Genomic DNA, 18892 nt, shown 5'->3' with positions numbered 1-18892 from the left:
TCCCTTCCAGTCAAAAATAAAAGGAAAAATGAATAGTAAATGCAAACCACAAAGGCCACTCAGTAATATTAAATAATATACAGAGAGTCCGTGACAATGAATGTGGATACGAAAAACACAAAATGCTTTTAGAGTCAGCTAAGAAATCTGGATTACAAAAGTCAGAAGACTATTAATGTTTATGACCTAAACTTTATTATCGTACACACACACACACACACGTGCGTGCGAGAGGATGTTCTGTTGTTGTCTTTTTCCCCTAAGTTCCCTAGTTTACTGACAAAGATGCACGAACTGAGCTTCAAGAAACAAATACTCTTTCACATTTCTCTCCATGGAAGGACTGACCAAGAGCACGACAAAGAGGGGAAATTATCCTCATGGTTGTGCAAGAAAAGCTCTGTATTAATTTCAGTCTAAACAGACATAAATAAACAGACAAAACGCTCTAGACATAAACCTGCTGCAAAAGCTCTCCAAAATCAGACATAACACCCACGGTACATCTTTCAGCCTGAATGAATAAACCCTTCCAACAAGACTGCCAATGGTTTCATTAAAAAAAAAAAAAAAAAAAAACGTAAAAGAGGATCATTTTATTCATGCATGAATGAGACTGTAGAGCGCTTTTGTGTTGTTAACAGCAACACTTGGGGCTATGATTAACAGGAGTATATCACCGAATAACTAACAGGAAGAACAGGCGTGAATGCAGAGGGGCCTTTCACGCTCAGAAAAAGGAGCTCGGGGGGCATGGTAGTCTTCCAACGCACTAGTCAAGAGGCACTTGAACTGCCCAGGCACAAAATTCTATTCAACAAGACCAATATTTACGTTGGGCTAGGATCAATACTGTAGACAGAATTAAAGGAAAGCATTTACACAGCGAAGCAAAACAGACGGGGTTCAACCTTTTCCTTTAGGGACAAGGAAACGAAGACGCAGCGACTCCAGATGGGTCCAGTGTCATGTTCCACGAAGCGCAGGCCCGGTGATCCAGGTCTGCCGCGAGAATTCCCTGACCCTCAGTACAATGCACGGTAGCAGACGGAACCTCAGGAACCCCAGAAGCTGTGGTCTCATCTTCCACTCTGAAAAATTATTTTTAGGATCCTTAAGCAAAACATGCCATGGGAGGAACTTCCAGGTGTTGCTCCACCAATAAGGAAAGCCTCAGGTGAGATCAGGTAACTAGGAATTTCCACCCAGTTCAAGGTAACTCCGGCCAGGCATCTGAATACAGACATCACCGTACGACATTCTGAACCCTGTGTATTCCATCAGCCCGAAGGAGATGATGTTTAGGTGACATCCAAGATTGCCCAGCCCTTACAATCAATCTGTAAACCATTAGCTGACTCTGTCGACAAGAGTATCAGCAGAGTTCCCAGACTGAAAGCATTTCCCCACCCACCTAATTCCCTCTGCCTCCCCAGGTCCCTGCCCCCCACCCCACCTCACCTCAAATAACTCTGAGCTTTTTGAAACGTAACCCGACCTTAAAAGATGCAAAGCTTTACCTGAGGAGTTTTGCTCCATCACTGTAATCGTTCTGGTGACCTGTCTACGGCTAGATTCCGGATCTCCGACCATTTGCCAGCTCTGCCAGGGAGTTTAGCCCCTAGCTTTCCACATCAAGCAACCCCTCCCTAGGGTTGCTTTCAAGGAAGGTATTCCAGTTTCTAATTTCCCACCCCTGCAGGGAAGGTTGCTCAGAGCTTGATTTTTAAATATCACACGGTAAAGTATTGCATGGCTGCTGAATGACAACCCGATTTTCAACCTTCACCTTAAATGGGAGCTTATTAATGGAGCACTTATTATTCTCAGTAGGAAAACCAAAGAGATTCACAGGAAAAAGATGAGGTGCATCAAAAAGCTGTCCGCCTGTATTACTGATGAAGTGAGGAAGGAAGGGAGTGCGGAAGGAGGGAAGGAGAAAGGGAGGGAGGGGAAAGAGAAAAAAAATTCCAAGTCACTTTAGACCAAGGCATAACTGAGGCCGTTTTATAAATAGTCATTGCCATCTGGTCATTGCACGCTGCTAAATGTCCAACGGTGGGAACCAGGAGATCAGCGTGTGTCTCAGAGGATAACCCTTGCTACAAAATTTTAGGCAAAATAGTTCATGAAGAAAATAATCTTCGTGCTAATCAACTTCACACCAGTGACAGCCAACCCGAAACACTGTCTCAGTCAGTGGAACCGACCTTAGAACAGACTCAGAAGAAGGATCTGACAAAGGCGAGAAAAGCCCCCAAAGATCAGAGAACGCTTTTCCCTCCAAGACCTTTCTTCCTCATCCACGGTATATTCTACTGTCTTCCCCGAGACCACCGTTTTCATGCAAGCAAACAAAGGAGCTCTGGTGTGCAAATGGACAGCCTCTCAAGCCAAAACACTGCCTCAAACCCCAGGAGGCATCTAGCTGCTTGATTAAGTTAGGAAACATCTGTCTAGTCAAACACTTTGGATTAATTTTTTTTGCAAATTAAGATATCTTTAGACATGAAGTTATTATTTATTCCCTGCACCAAGAGAGAGACTAGTACTTTTTAATTCTTTCTTCATAAGGATGTCAAACATTTGCAGTCAAACCAAAATAGCTTTAGAAGTTCCACATGATGAATATGTCATTGCAGGTACTCATGCCAGGAATCATTTACGCTACTTGAATTCATACGAACGCAGTCACCAGAGACCCGTTTAAGCTGGGCGTTTCTGCTCCAAAGAAAGGATGCAGACAAAGAGCACTCTTACCATTCCAACCATATTACTATTACTACTGTTGTTATTATTATTATAGTTATTATTGTTATTATTATTTTTATCTTTTTGCCTTTTCTAGGGCCGCTTCCCACAGCATATGGAGGTTCCCAGGCTAGGGGTCGAATCGGAGCTGGAGCCACCAGCCTACACCAGGGCCACAGCGATGCGGGATCTGAGCCATGTCCGCGACCTACACCACAGCTCATGGCAACGCTGGGTCCTTAACCCACTGAGCGAGGCCCGGGATGGAACCCGCAACCTCATGGTTCCTAGTCGGATTCGTTAACCACTGCGCCATGATGGGAACTCCCCCACCATATTATTGCTCAGTGCTGCCTGGACAATTCTCTTACACAGACCAGAAAAAAAAAGTGGGGGGAGGGGTGCAAAGAGGCAAGTCCTGCCAATAAACTTAAGTTCTACCCAAACAGAAAAAAGAACAAAAAACTTGGACCCGGAGTTCCCGTCGTGGCGCAGTGGTTAACGAATCCGACTAGGAACCATGAGGTTGCGGGTTCAGTCCCTGCCCTTGCTCAGTGGGTTAACGATCCGGCGTTGCCATGAGCTGTGGTGTAGGTTGCAGACGCAGCTCGGATCCGAGTTGCTGTGGCTCTGGCGTAGGCTGGGGCTACAGCTCAGATTCGACCCTACCTGGAACCTCCATATGCGCGGAGCAGCCCAAGAAATAGCAAAAAGACAAAAAAAAAAAAACAACAAAAAAAACAAAAAAACTTGGACCCTAAGCAAACAAACAAACAAATCATTCTGCATTGAAGACTATCTTTAATTTCAAAACTGGAAAATGTTTTAGTGGGAATATGACCACCAAACTATGTTACCTAGAAAGTACAAGGATGGAAGGATTTCTTTTTTTAAAGAGCATAAGAAATATCATACTGGGTCTGATAAGAGGTCTCCCTGGCCAAGGATTCTTACTAACGACACTAAAGGGATGGGATATTTATCCCAAGGGGATAGATCAAAACAGAGTGAAAGATAAAGCAGTTGGGTTGTTAAGGAAAATGCAATTGCATCCTCCACAATCATGACTTCAAAGACCCCTGATACCCTTCGTCATCAGACGTTTCAAGAGAACGGGGATTTTTTTTTCCCAGCGATATACATACACCTAGTACTTGAGCAGTGTCTGTCACAAAAGAGGCTCCCAGTAAATTATTTTTTGATTAATACATTCAAATATATTAATATGCAGCGAGCTGCTGCAGTTGGATTCTTAACCCACCACAGCACAGCAGGAACTCCCATAAAGGCAATTCTTACCTAAACAAAAACCAGTAGACTACAGGTTCATCCAGTTCTCTTTTTTGATCAAGAAATGTAATACATGTTCCTTGTACTTAGGAATTTTAGAAAACACAGAAAAGTATTAAAAAACATACATTGATATGACCTGTAATTCCACCATCTAGCGATAACTATTATAAACTTCTGTTGCATTCCATCCCCAAATGTTTTCTAGTTATTTATTTCCATCAAGGAGTTCACACTGTATACCAGTGATTCTACATTCCGGTGTCTCAGAAGCATTTTCCCCATTTCACACTCACACATTTCTCATTTTAACAGAATGAGGGACTGACTCAGAGTCCCAAGCATTGTTCTGGAGTCCTAGCTCTGCCATGGCCAAGTCTTGGACTCCACAAATGCCTTCACTGCTGTGGCCTTTGGGAAGCTCTGGTGACCTCTGGGGTACACGGGGCAGTCCCTACGCTTGTCCTCTTCCTACCACTCTGGAGAAAGGGCCGGTTTCCATCACCAACCTCTCTTTCTCCTGCACACACCTACATATTCTGTCTCAGCCATGTTCCCATGCGACATACACTCCCAGGGCTCCTGCCTGTCCCTCAGTTTAAAGATGCTTCTAGACAGGCACTCTCTTTCCGTGGACTAGACTCTTGCTCTGAACGTGCCAGTGGATGTCTCTTTTCTCTACCTGTATGCACTTCTTCCCACAAAGATGCTCCTGGTTACCCGATTAGTCAAGTAGCATCCATCAATTACTCTGCCACTACTTCTAAGATCTCATCTCTCATATGCGCATTCTGCCTCCCACAGCGACTTCCTCTGGCCCCTCCTCATACACAAACGCAATACATTTCGTTTCATGCGTCTTTTATCTCCTCTGCTGCTTCTCTCCACTTCCTTCCACAAACCCACACTGGGCCCCTTATGCTTCCAACACTCAAGCACTCTTCTGCCCCTGGGCCTTTGCACATCCTATTTCACCTCCCTATGCTGCTCCTTCCCCAGCCATTTGTGTAGTCTGTGCTTCCTCTGTCTCTTCAAGCCTCTGCTCAAATGTCATCTGATCAGAGAGGCTTTTGAGGACTCCACGTGACATCAAACAGCAAACCATCCCGCCTACTTTCACGTTCTCTTAGCCCTGCTTTCATGTTTTCCATGGCACTTAATATCACCTGGCATATACATTTGCCGATAATGCAAACTCCTCCAAGGCAAGCCTTTGTTCACTGCTGTATCCCTGGGACATACAGGGGTCCTGGCACATTGGCAACCCCTCCGTAAATGTCCACGGAATGAGTGTTTTTGAAAACACACAGACATCAAGGTGCCTCAGCACAGACACTGCCGCACAGCTCCGCACCTGTGATCACAGATTTCTTCCCACAAACTATCTGCTGGTCCCGCAGAGAAAGCCCTGCACTTGCAGCGCTGTTGTCCAACCTCCAGCTCACCAACTGGATGCACCATCTGCAAACTCAGATCGCGTGATTCCCACTTCGTATTCCGGACCACCAATAAAAAGGTCCATTTCTACCAGGCTTTGACTCAATCTTCCAGAAAAGTACTGATTGACTCCTCCAGGATGAGAGCGACCCAGAGGCCGACACCTTGTATGAACTCAGGGCTCAATCCCGTCGCCTGCAAACCCAGTCCGTCATATAAAGGCTTCAGTAAAACTGCTCTGTGACTGAAATACCGCAAAGCCTGTCCCAGGGCGACCCCTGACCCAGCCTCGAGGGTACCAAACGGGATCCCAACTAACCAGCCCTTTTCTGAAATGCTGAGATATCTCCACATCTGCAGAAGCTGCCAGTGGGCAGACTATCTTATCAACGAAGGCATCCAGCCACTCAGATTAGAATATCGCTTAAAAAATTCTTCATCAGTTTTCCCTCCTCTGGCTTTATTTCCCACCTGCTTACTCCAGGTATTTGTTGTTACGAAAATGGAAAGGTAAAACACTAGAATATCTATTGCTGTTTTCATGTCTTCTCTTAACTATCAAATGAGCAATCTTCCTTTATCTGTCTGGTACATACAATGCATACATTTCTCATAGAAGGTTTTTCTGTTTACAAAGTTGGTCTCATTGTTAGAATTAAAAGTTTCAGATTCTTTGCCTTCTTCCTTGTGAATCTGGCCTTTTTTCTACATTTTGTGATCATTCCCAGCTGTCTTAGCTCCTAATATAATTTCTTTTATTGCTTTTTTTTTTTTTTTTTTTTTTTTTTTTTTTTGCTTTTTAGGGCTGCATCCACAGCATATGGAGGTTCCCAGGCCAGGGGTCGAATCAGAGCTACAGACGCCGGCCACAGCCACAGCCATGCAGGATCCAAGCCGAGTTTGCAACCTACACCACAGCACATGGCAACACTGGATCCTTAACCCACTAAGTGAGGCCAGGGATCAAATTCATCCTCCTGGATCCTAGCTGGCTTCATTAACTGTTGAACCACGAAAGGAACTCCTCCTAATGTAATTTCATGTTAACAATCAAATTTTACTTTTCGGTGAAGATACACTGTTTTGTTCCTCTTTTTTTTTTTTTTTTTTAAACTCTTTCACCCCCCTCAGCCATTACTTTCCTCTCACACAGCTCCTTTGGTGTGTTCAAATTCCGATCTAAAATAGGTTCTCTTACAGTTCCTTAGTGGCTCAGTGGGGTTAAGGATCCTACATTGTCGCTGCTGTGCCTCTGGTTACTGCTGTGGCACGGGTTCAATCCCTGGTCTGGGAACTTCTGCATGCTGCAGGCCCAACAAAAAAAAAATGTTTTTAAATAGAATTGGTTCTCTTTGTTTGTTTGTTCTACTGAATTTCTAGTTCCTGAGTTTATGGTCAGCTCCACTCATTGCAGTGCTGAGATCTTGAGCTGACCTGTTCATATTCTTTCACATTTTTTTTTTTTTTTTGTCTTTTTGTCATATCTTGGGCCGCTCCTGCGGCATATGGAGATTCCCAGGCTAGGGGTCCAATCGGAGCTGTAGCCGCCAGCCTACACCAGAGCCACAGCAACGCTGGATCCGAGCCGCGTCTGCGACCTACACCACAGCTCATGGCAACACCGGATCGTTAACCCACTGAGCAAGGGCAGGGATCGAACCCGCAACCTCATGGTTCCTAGTCGGATTCGCCAACCACTGCGCCACGACGGGAACTCCCTTTCACATTTTTTTTGTTGTCCTTATTGAAGCTTTGCCCCCCCCCAATATTAAATACTCAATAGAATATTCCAGCTGAGCATCAGAATAACTGCAATAAATCATATTCTATCTGCCTTGCCTGCTGCTATGAAGGTCAAATAAGACCAAGTATTACTCAAACCATTCTAGAAAGTTCCAGTGTCTATATCTGAATAGGCCCCTTGCTCCTGATAAAAGAGGAATTTAATACTCTGAAAGGAAATGCTACTGAAGCAACATAATGCACTCATGTGGTCTCTGCCGAGATCCTGGCAGAACAGACACAAAAAGAAAAAATTTGCCATCATCACCTAAGGTTTGTGAGACACAAATTCTTCCCATCAATTTAAAAAAAAAATTGCATTTCCACATTTCCAAAACAAACCCACAGGTTGCATTATGCAAAAACTTGTCAAGCCTTTAATCACCTCCTTCTTAATGAATTTCGCCTTTTTCACTCAGCGACGGAGTTTGAAAACAAGCTCTCATCTAGACTGAACACCTTAGACTTGATTGCAGCAGGAATGCGGTACATAGGTAAAAATCCAGGTAAAAATTGCTAATAAACACTTCTCAAATCACTAAGATTCAACTGCTATTAATCAGTACTTACTCAATCAGCTTAAAAATACTCTAGTATTTTTGCCTTTTGTCCTTTTAATAAAATTCTAGTGAATGAAGGTATTCCTTAAATGACACACTCAACATTCTCAAATCTATTATAAGCCACTAAAAGATTTTGTGCCGATCGCTTAAATACCTAAGTCTCAGCTTTATCATATGTAAAACAGAAATTAAAACTGCTTTCTCAAGTGACGACTGCGAAGATTAAATAAAGGTATCCACTTGAAAGAATTCATAAAACAAAAAAAAAAAAAAAAAAAAAAAAAAAAAAAAAAAAAAAAAAAAAAAAAAAAAAAAAAAAAAAAAAAAAAAAAAAAAAAAAAAAAAAAAAAAAAAAAAAAAAAAAAAAAAAAAAAAAAAAAAAAAAAAAAAAAAAAAAAAAAAAAAAAAAAAAAAAAAAAAAAAAAAAAAAAAAAAAAAAAAAAAAAAAAAAAAATACATTGAAAAGAATTCATAAACCCTAACAGACTATGCAAAAATATATAATTGTTCGACTGCAATTCAAAGCCCTCTATGAATCTGATTTCCTAATTTTCGTGGAAGGAGCCCAGTTATTTACTTTGATTAGGTAGCACATTCACATGGTTGAAGATTCCAAAGCTGCAAAAGGGTGTCCAGTAAAAAATCCTTCATTCCTTTCTCCTCTCAGGAAGCAACTAATGTAATCAATCTCATTTTTTTTTTCAGATGCATGTGCACTTTCCCCCAATTCTTCTACAAACGCTATCATACTATTCACTATTTTATATGTTCCTTTATTCTGGCTTAACAATATGTCTTGGAGATTGTTTCATATCCTTATGTCCATAGAGAGGGAGCTCCCCAGTTCTTTTCATTGGCTGCATGAAAAGCCATTGAATGGAGGAACCAAGATTTATTTAACGTCCTACATTCACGGTATTTCCAATTGTTTACTGCTACAGTCTTTGCTCGTGTATGAGCATATCTACAAGGTGCATTTCTAAAAGAATTGCTGGGTCAAAAAGTATACACATTTCCAAATCTGAAAACGACTGCCACCTTGTCCTGCATAGAGATTTGCAGCAATTTATTCTCCTTCCAGCCGTAAATGGAGACCATTTCTCCACACAATTGTCAATAGAATCTTCTGTCAAACACTATTGTTGAATCTCAGCCAATATGATTGCAAAAAAAAAAAAAAAGACATCACTGTATGTTTTAATTTGATGTCCTCATGAGGTTTTTTTTTTTTTCCTTTTTTGCTTGACAGTCTCTCTCTGAATAGCAAGAAAATGTATTTCTCTCCCCTTTACTTCCTGTCTCTCCCTCTGCACATCTGATGATCCAGCCATTCTGAAATGCTAGCTACTCCTCGAATGGGCTACATTTTGGGAAATGCCTATTCCTTCCACCCCTAGTCACAAAAATGTTTGACCGTCAAGTTCAAAGGCATTTCAGTGTGTATGAAATGTTCCTGTATTCCTCTCAGAGGACTGAACCCTCCTTCGGGGCATTCAGGGCACAGTTTTAAAGCTTTATAATAGCATCGTTTCACTCTGCCATGTACACGTATGAGCTTCGTAAAATGCTGAGACCAAATTTTCCATCTTAGCATCCCTTACGATGCCGTCCCACCCATTCACTCACTCAATGTGAAATGAAAGAGCAAATAAGAAATTTTAAATGTGACTTTCCAATTGCATGTGTCCTGAAACCTTCCAAAACGCTATAAATCTAGTGATGGGGACAATAAAATATAGTAACACTCTGGGGACTTGCTCCCTGGCCTAGAAGTTCATTATCACAGCTTAATTAATGCTACTGAATCCCTCGTCTAAGTTTTTTGTTTAGTGTTATTTAACACTGAAATCTTGGTTGTGACTTAATGACTGAAGAACATAAGCAAGACCAAAATGTTTTTTAAAGCAATGTATTAATGTCCAATAAACCCATGAAAAGGGGGTTGGCTTTTTTACTAATCAAGGAAATGCAGCTTAAAAATCACAAGATAGCATTAAACATCCAACAGAATGGCCAAAATGAAAAAGGGAGAAAATGTCAGGTGTGGCTGTAGATCAACCAGAACTCTCATACACAGGCGAAGAAAGCAGTACGACCACTTTGGAAACCTATTTGGGGGAATCAGCTAAAGTCACACATATGCTAATCCTGTGTCCTAGAAATTCTACCCCTAGGTATATCATATATTCGACTTCTTTTTTAAAGCATACTTTTTTTTTTCTCTCAAAAAGCTATGTACAACAATGTTGGCAGCAGCATTCATTGTAACAGCCTAAAACGGGAAAAGCCTAAACGTTTATCAACAGCAGAATGGACAGACCAAGGTATTCACACAGCGGAATTCTAACAGGGGGAATGGACAAACTACCACCAAAATGGGAGAGAATCTTACAGACCCAAAGAGTCTATCTGATTCCATTTATACAAAGCCCCAAACCAGCAAAGCTAATCTGATGGTGTTAAAAATCGGGGGGGGGGGGGTAGGCATGGGGACCGGTGACCCCACGAGGAGGCTCCTAAGGAGCTGGTAACATCCTGTGTCTTGATCTATGTGCCTGGTACATAGATGTGTTCATCTTGAAAAAACTCATTACACGATATAATTGTGCTTTGTATACTTTTCTGCAAGTATGGTACTTTTCTTTCTTTCTTTCTTTATGTAATTTTTTGCTTTTTAGGGCCTGCCCCTACAACACATGGAAGCTCCCAGCCTAGGGGTCAAATCGGAGCGACAGCTGCTGGCCTACACCACAGCCACAGCAACACAGGATTCAAGCTGCATCTGGGTCCTATACCACAGCTCACAGCAACGCCGGATCCTTAGCCCACTGAGTGAAGCCAGGAACCAAACCGGCATCCTCGTGGATACTAGCTGGGCTTGTTACCACTGAGTCATAGTGGGAACTTCCAAGTATGGTATGTTTCAGTAAAACATTTACCTAAAACAAGATAAAAGTGGTAGGCTAAACCTCCAAAACGGAATATATTCCTTTTAAAATATCTTTCATGGCACTGTAAATGAACTATAATAAAAAAAATTTTTAATATCTTTCATGGAGTTTCCTTATAGAACATCAGGGTAAGGATCTGGCATTGTCACTGCAGGAGCTCAAGTCACTGCTGTGGGGTTGGTTCCACCCCTTGGCCTGGAAACTTCCACATGCCTCAGGTGCAGCCAAAAATAACATAAAATATAACAAAATACCTTTCATGAATAAATGTTTTTTAAACGTCATGGTGATTGTTAGCCTCTTGCAAATCCAACTGACCCAAGAGCCTACTATCAAAAAGAGAGCCAGAGAAAGCAGTTTTCAATTTCTTAAAACAATGCAGGAGTCACAGCGGTATTCAGAATGGTTTAACGGGGGGAAAAAATGAGGTGACCACAAGAGATCAGCTTCAGGGAAAAAACAGAAAAAGATGAAAAGAAACAACCTCCTCAAATTGGTACCAAAAATAACAATTACTCTTAAATGAAAAAAAAAAAAAAAAAAACCCAGACTATTTATTACAACACAGATATGTGCTTTAGCACCCGGCTTCTCTCCCAATATTATTTTCAAACACTGCACAACAAAGACAGAGAGAGCACCATGGGAGTAGTAATTAATGGCAAACGCAGGTGTCTGAATAGAGGGAAACCAAGGCAAATGAAACACAAATCCTTCCACCTCATTAGTCTTCTAAAAACACCCCATAACACAAAGGCATGCCCGACTTATGTAGAATATAAATGAATGAGAAACCCAATCAAAATGGCTTTTGTGAATCTTACCCACAGCCAGACAAATTTTGGAGATTAAAAAAAAGGGGAAAAAAAAATGGATGGCACTGAACTAGGTGAGCAGTGCTTCAAATAAACACAGGACATGGACAAAATAAAATTAACACATAGTAAATACCATTGTCGGTGTTGATGGAGACAGATTTTTAAAAAAACTTTTCTATTTGGGAAATACAGAAATAACAGGCCATCTGAGGCTGGTGAGCAGACCCAAACACCTGTTCTCTTCTGAACTTAGCAGTAATTCATTTTTAACTTGATCTCAAAAAGGCAGTACAGCAAAGGGAAAAGACTGGAAGGCAAGGCAGCACCCAGAGAGAGGTGACTTTGCCGCCAACTTTCAACTTCCTGTCGTAAGAGGACGCACCAAAAAGATGATTAAAATTCTCGGATAACCCATAACAGTTCATGTCGTTCAAGATCCAAAAGTGGTTTTGCACAGAAATGTCACCGAGGAGGCAGCCCCTCCAAAAAGAAACAAGAAAAAAGATGCAATGCTGTAAATTTTGTTTTCTCTCTCTCGCTTTTTTTTTTTAGGTCTGCACCTGCGGCACGTGGAAATTCCCAGGTGAGGGGTCAAATCAGAGCTTCAACTGCAGGCCTACACCACAGCCACAGCCACGCAAGATCCGAGCCACATCTGCCACCTACACCACAGCTCACCGCAACGCTGGATCCTTAACCCACCCACTGAGCGAGGCCAGGGATCAAACCGGCATCCTCATGGATACTAGTCGGATCTGCTTCTGCTGCGCCACACAGGAGCTCCCTGTCAAAGTTCTAATTACATTTCTGAGCTTATCTTGCCCACCTTCAGGTAAAGGTGCTAATAAGCAGGGAAATTTGCAGAAGGTAGTTGGCAAGAAGGAAAGCAAGCAAGGATATGAATAATCAAACTTTCACGTAAGTTTTTTTTTTTTAATCTAGAACTAATGATTCTTGGCCCCTTTTTGCTGATCTCGGTCCTGAGCAGACAGTAGCTGAGTTCACAGCCGACTGCCTACACCCAAGGATGTGGGTGGGGTGGGAGTTCTGAATGAGGCATGCGCATCGAGCGGCAGAAGAGGCACAGGACGAGAAGGCCAGAGCACCTGGCCTTGACCCCAGCTGTGTATAACCCGGGATAAACCATTTCACCTTCCAAGGTGCCTTATTTTTAAAGAGACAGGTGCAAATGGTTTTCCACTGTGGGTGGTGACTCCGGTGGACAGTGACATCCTTTTCGTGGACCAAGACCAACATTAAAAACCTGATTCCAGGGCTCAGCAGGAATTATACAAGGTGAAGCTAGAGCACCATGCAGTGCCGGGAAGTAGGGATGTGCTCCAAAAAACTGACAATGATGGGGTTATAGGTCAAAGGGCTCTAGGCGCTAAATGAAAGGACACCTCCTGGGTGAGGCTGGAACAATTTGAGCACCAACTAAAGTCCTATTGGATCATAACTCAAAGTATAAAATACCTGTGAATCCATACTGATATAAATACTGATTAACTGAATGCATAAATAAACGAGAAGAGACAGACAACCCCGCCATGCAGAATAACACCAGGCTATGGAGAAGGTGAAAGGCAACTCCCCCCTCCTTCGGTGTGGGCTGTGGGAAGAGTAACTTTGTGGTAGGGAAAGCTGACAAATACCACCTCAGCCATGCAGTCAAGGTCAATGTGAACCGTGATAAAACACGTTGCCGCCATGCACCCTCGATACGATGTGATAAAGGGCACTTTACCTCTGCGGTCCTCCCCCCCCCGCCCCCCCAAACCCGTAACCCAAGTCTAACCGTGAGGAAAGCATCAGACAAACCCCAGTCGAAGGACATTCTACAAAATACTTGGCCAGTACTCCCCGAAACTGTCAAGGTCATCAAAACCAAGGAAAGGCCAAGAGGCTGTGCCAGCCAAGATGCTGTGCCAGCTAAGATGCTGTGCCAGCCAAGAGGAGCTGAACGAGACACGATGACTAAACATACTGTGGAAACCTGTACGGGCTCCTGGAAGAGAAAAGGGACGTTCTGGAAAAATGAAGCAAAGCTGGATAAAGTATAGATTCAGATCCTCATTGTGTATGAGTATTGGTTCACTAACTGTGCCCCATGCACCTTACTAATCTAAGGGATTAGTAGGAACAGGGGAAACCGGGTGTGAGGCATCTCGGATCTCCCTGCACCGTATTTACAGCGTTGCTATAAATCTAAAACTGTTCTAAAATGCAAAGCTGTTTCTGTGTTGGGGGGTGAATAAAACAAACCTTGAGGGCTATAAGAGCAGGTGATCTCTAAGCCTTCACTGACCACGGAGAAGGAACACTAAAGCTACGCCAAGAAAATCTAGACGCAAGGCTTGGCTCTGCTATTTGCCCCCTGGCGAAGTCACTCACCTTCCCCGAGGACGTCAGTGTCATTTACAAGGTTAATACCTGTCCTGCCACCTCATGAGGTTGTTTTGTTGTGAGAAGCAAAGTGTATTAAAATAACCTACCCATGTGGAAAGGCTAGGAAAAATAGGGCGGTAATGAGAACCTAACGATAACCAGAATTCTCTGATTCCTGCCCAAATCAGAGTGGACTCTGGGCTGATGGAGACTCAGTCTTTTGCCCGCTGCACCAACACTTGGGTTTTCAAAGGGGTCCCTGGACCAGCAGCACTGGCATCATGCGAAGACTTGTTAGAGATGCAGAATCGAGTCCCACCACAGATCCATGAAATCAGAAGCCCTGGGATAGGGCTCAGCAACCTGTGTTTTAATAAGCCCTGAAGATATTCTGATGCTGCTTAAGTTTAGAACCGCAGAGAAGTCAATAGGTAACGGCTGAGTCCCACTTACAGGGACCACACTCCCACAGCCAGCTTCCTGCTCAACTAGCATCACCCAGTTCTCATGCCCTTGTGGCTAATTCTCACGCCACTGCTCTGAGAAGGAAGGAAAACCAGTGCTGTCCACAGGGAGAGAGGGAAGTCCATGACGCACTGAGCCTCAGCACAACTTAACTGGCTAGAGCGAGACCCAAGGACGTGGTTATTTTGCCCAACTCATCTGTGAACTTCTTAGCAATGAAGGGAAGTGACAGCATCCTCGGGGACCACATGCCACACATGTTACAGAGACCCAGACTCCAACATCCTGTCCCTCTGGTTCCTGGCACTTGGCAGACAAAGCTGTCTTAATCTGTGGGTCTTTTAATTATTTTTAATTGCAGATATATAAATACCCGTCTAGGAGTTCCCACTGTGGTACAATGGGTTAAGGACACAGCATTGTCTCTGAGGATGTGGATTTGATCTCTGGCCTTGCTCAGTGGGGTAAGGATCCAGTGCTGACCCAACGTGCAGCCTAGGTGGCAGATGCAGCTCAGAGCCCATGTTACCCTGGCTGTGGCGGAGGCCGGCAGCTGCAGCTCTGATTCAACTCCTGGGCCCGGAATTTGCATATGCCACAGGTGGGGCCGTAAAAAGATGTAAAAATAAAATAAATAAACACCCACCTACATGTACCTATGAAAATTAGACCTTTCGATGCCAGAGAACTAAAGAGGCTCCTAGGCCTTTAATCAAGGAACAAATGATGCAGAACTGAAAATAACAAGTTGGAATGCTCCACCAGCCCTGGGATCAAGGACTAGAAAAACAGGAGTTACAAGTCAGGAGTGCGATGTGCTAGCAGGTTGGCATGAAGAAGTCCATGCCACCCGTTTTCTGAATCATTTTAGGCCACAGCCATCACCCTGTTCCTGACACCTCATTATTGGTATTATCCTGAATGATACACACACAACAAACAAGGCAACACTGGGCTAGAGAAAGACTGAGCTGAAAGCCTCGTGAGGGTGGAATTTTATACTGTTTGCACACGTCTATTTGCAAGGTGAAAGAACGGCTGGTACAAACACAGCGTCTCTCCAAAGAACCGAGGCAGGATTGGCATGTGTCTTATGAGACAGGAATGTTCAGTCTTAGCTTACGTCATAAATCTTATACATAAAAATTTATGTCAACAAATAATCCTTCTCTCATTCACCTTGACTTTCCTTATCCCCCACCACAGTCAGCTGGGAAATACAGCCTCCATCCCATAATTGACTGACAGATAAAAGGAAGGAAGATGCCATAGGCCAGCACGCAGGCAAATGCAGGTGGAGTCAAAACCCCACGGAAGAGTGAAGTGGCACTGGCAGTCCCTGTTGGGGGACACTCTGAAAACCTGTCACCCCAGGCCATTGCCATAATCTGTCCCAAAGTTGATGGGACTCTTTCCCGTCTCCTACCGCCCTTCCTCCCCGCCAGTGAACACACAGGAAGGGCTCCAGTAATAACAACATTTTGCATGTGACCACCAGCCAAAGTGACGAGCCCACATTCCCTCCTACTTCACACGGCTCTGAGCGGCTCATGGCTCCTCTTCTGCCCGAACCGCCTTGACCTTTCAAACTTGTCCACACTGCAGGGTCCTGCTCTACTAACATCCCTCCCAGCGGCCCTCCCCCACTCACGGGCGATCACGGGAAGAAGACCCCCCCCCCCATAGACAGGCTGTGGGCATTAAACCAGGCGATGGCCTCTCAAAAGGTACTGAACAGAGGCTCACTTTTTTTTTTTACTTTTTACGGCCACACCCAAGGCATATGAAAGTTCCCAGGCTAGGGATCAAACTGGAACGGCAGCTGCCAGCCTACACCACAGCAACACTGGATCCACGCCACATCTGCGACCTACACCACAGCTCACAGTAATGCTGGATCCCTAACCCAATGAGTGAGGCCAGGGATTGAACCCACATCCTCCTGGATAGTAGGTGGGCTCATTCCCGCTGAGGCTCAATGGGAACTCCTACCTACAGCTATTTTATACTCTGCGTATTCAATAAGCAACGTGTTTGTTTTCTTTGCACAGTGATATGAAAAGCTTCCTCTGTTAGATTCTTTTCACCTCCCCTGTAACATCTAATAATTCCAGCACCTGTGGCCCTTTGGAACTGCAGTCTTGCTCTATGTGGTTTTTCATTTCCATTTCATACTTGGCATCTCTTAAGGTATGGGAAACAGGGGGCCTCGGTTGAGACAGTCCTCTCGAGACTTGAAGTTGGTTGGGGGCAGACACTAGAATACACTGCCCCCACAACTACTTTGCTCACTTTTCAGCTAGAGGTTCCACAGACCATGCAGGTAAAACCAAATCAAACCCTAACCCTGCAATGAGGGCAATGACGGAACTCTCGTGGCTCCCTTTTTGGAGACAATCCATAAATGACAGCCACGATGGTTATCACTGGAAGGTGCTACCCTTTGTGACGACTAACCCTCCCCTACCTACCCCTGGCTGGCAGTCCCCAAGGTACCACATGCATCCCCCCTTCTCTCCTGAGACCTGCCCAAAACGTTATACAGGTTGGGTCTCCCTTGGAAACCTTCTCACTTGCCCACATTTCAACAAAACTGCCAATCCCCAGGAATGATCCCCAGCTTTGCCCTCTCTTCTGAGTTATCTGCTGGGCATCACTGATCCCTCCCTCCCATACACTTCGAGCCCAGCGTGTTCCAAACTGAAAGCATCCTTGTCCCCTAAAGTCTAGTCACTTTGCTATTTTCTTCTACAGTAGTCAGTGGCACCCCAAATAACAGTCACACAGGCCTGAAACTCTCAGGGTTTGGGGTCTGCTCTATGTATTTACTGGGGAGTAAGTACTACTTGTACTTGGAACAAAGTTCCAAAGATGCCATTTAAATCTCACACCTGTCTTTTTACCCCCCATTCTCCCTTCCTTGGAGAATCTGATGTTACCAACTTCTTACACAGACTTGATACACAGGGGTAGCAGTAAACGTTTATCACCCAGCTCTCTAGAAAAATAAAAATGAAAACCCTGATTTGTTTCCTTGGCTGATTTCCATGCTGTAAATACTTCCATTTTAGCCAATTTCTTTTTTTTTTTTAATTTTACTGGCATATAGTTGCCTTACAGTGTTGGGTTCGTTTCAGGTGTACAGCAAAGTGATGGGGTTACATATACATGTAGCCATTCTTGTTCAGATTCTTTTCCCATATAGGTTCTTAGAGACCACTGAGTAGATTTCAAACTACCGCCCTAAAGTCACTGGCCAAGGAGCTGGGGAGAAATACACACAACTGGTTTTCACAAGCTGGTGCAAGCTGGCTTCAATCACCCGAGCTTATGTGCATGTGTCTATATGCACAAATGTGGACGTGGTTATGTACATCCACATATAAAATACATTTTAGTATGCATATGTTCTTACTCAGATGGAAGTATCTCATCCATACCTTAGTACAGTGGTATACATGCCACAAACCTATGTATTCTACACTTGGCTTTTTTTTTTTTTTTTTTTTCCGGTCTTTTTAGGGCCACACCCAAAGCATATGGAGAGTCCCAGGCTAGGGGTCCAATAAGAGCTGTAGCCGCCGGTCTATGCCACAGTCACAGCAACACAGGATTCCAGCTGCGTCTGCTGCAGCTCACGGCAACGCTAGATCCTTAACCTACTGAGCGAGGCCACGGATTGAACCTGCAACATCTTGGTTACTAGTCGGGTTTGTTAGCCACTGAGCCATGACGGGAACTGGAGCTTTTTTTTTTTTTTTTAACTTAACAATAACCTCAGAGATTGTTACCAACCAGTAGATGTGGCGCTGCCTCATTTTAAACTGCTCCATTATTCATTAACCAGTCCCCTATGGATGGACAATTAGATTATTGCAATCTGTTATTTATTCAAACAATGCTGCAAGAAATAACTCTGCACATATATCACTGTGCACATTTACTTATCTGTAGGATAAAATTTACAGAATTGTTACGCTGGTTCAAAGGGTGCATGTGTTTGCAGTTTTAATAGATACAGCCAAGGAACTTGGGCCAATTTACACTTCCAGCCACCATGAATACCTGTTTCCTCAAACCTTTGCCAAGAATGTTGCCACGGTTTGTGACATTTGCCAATCTCATAGGTGAAAAATAGCATCTCACCCAAGTTTTAATTTGCCTTCTCTTTTCATGAATGACGTTAAGCTCTTCACATGTTTACGAGTCATGTGTATGCAGTTTTGGAAACTATCTGTTCAAGGCTGTCATCATTTCTGCTGTACAACAGAGTGACCCACTCATACATACACACATATCCATTCTGATTCTTTCTCCACACAGATGACCACAGAAGGCTGGGCAGAGTTCTCTGTGCTGTACCGCAGCTCCCTGTTGGCCAATCGGCCCATATTCCTCAGTATGCATGTGCCAGTCCCAAACCCTCCGTCCACCCCCCCACCTGCCC

The 18892-nt window shown here is 43.7% G+C and overlaps 1 protein-coding gene across 2 annotated transcripts in view; it reads right to left on the bottom strand.

Moving 5' to 3' along the window:
• The window catches only part of OSBPL3 (oxysterol binding protein like 3), a 192946-nt gene that overhangs the window by 163346 nt on the left and 10708 nt on the right, over nt 1-18892 (bottom strand). The gene's annotated exons all lie outside the window — the stretch shown is intronic.

This window comes from Sus scrofa, chromosome 18 (assembly GCF_000003025.6).
Source record: "Sus scrofa isolate TJ Tabasco breed Duroc chromosome 18, Sscrofa11.1, whole genome shotgun sequence".
NCBI classification, from domain to species: Eukaryota; Metazoa; Chordata; class Mammalia; order Artiodactyla; family Suidae; genus Sus; species Sus scrofa.
This window is presented reverse-complemented; position numbering and strand designations above follow the sequence as displayed.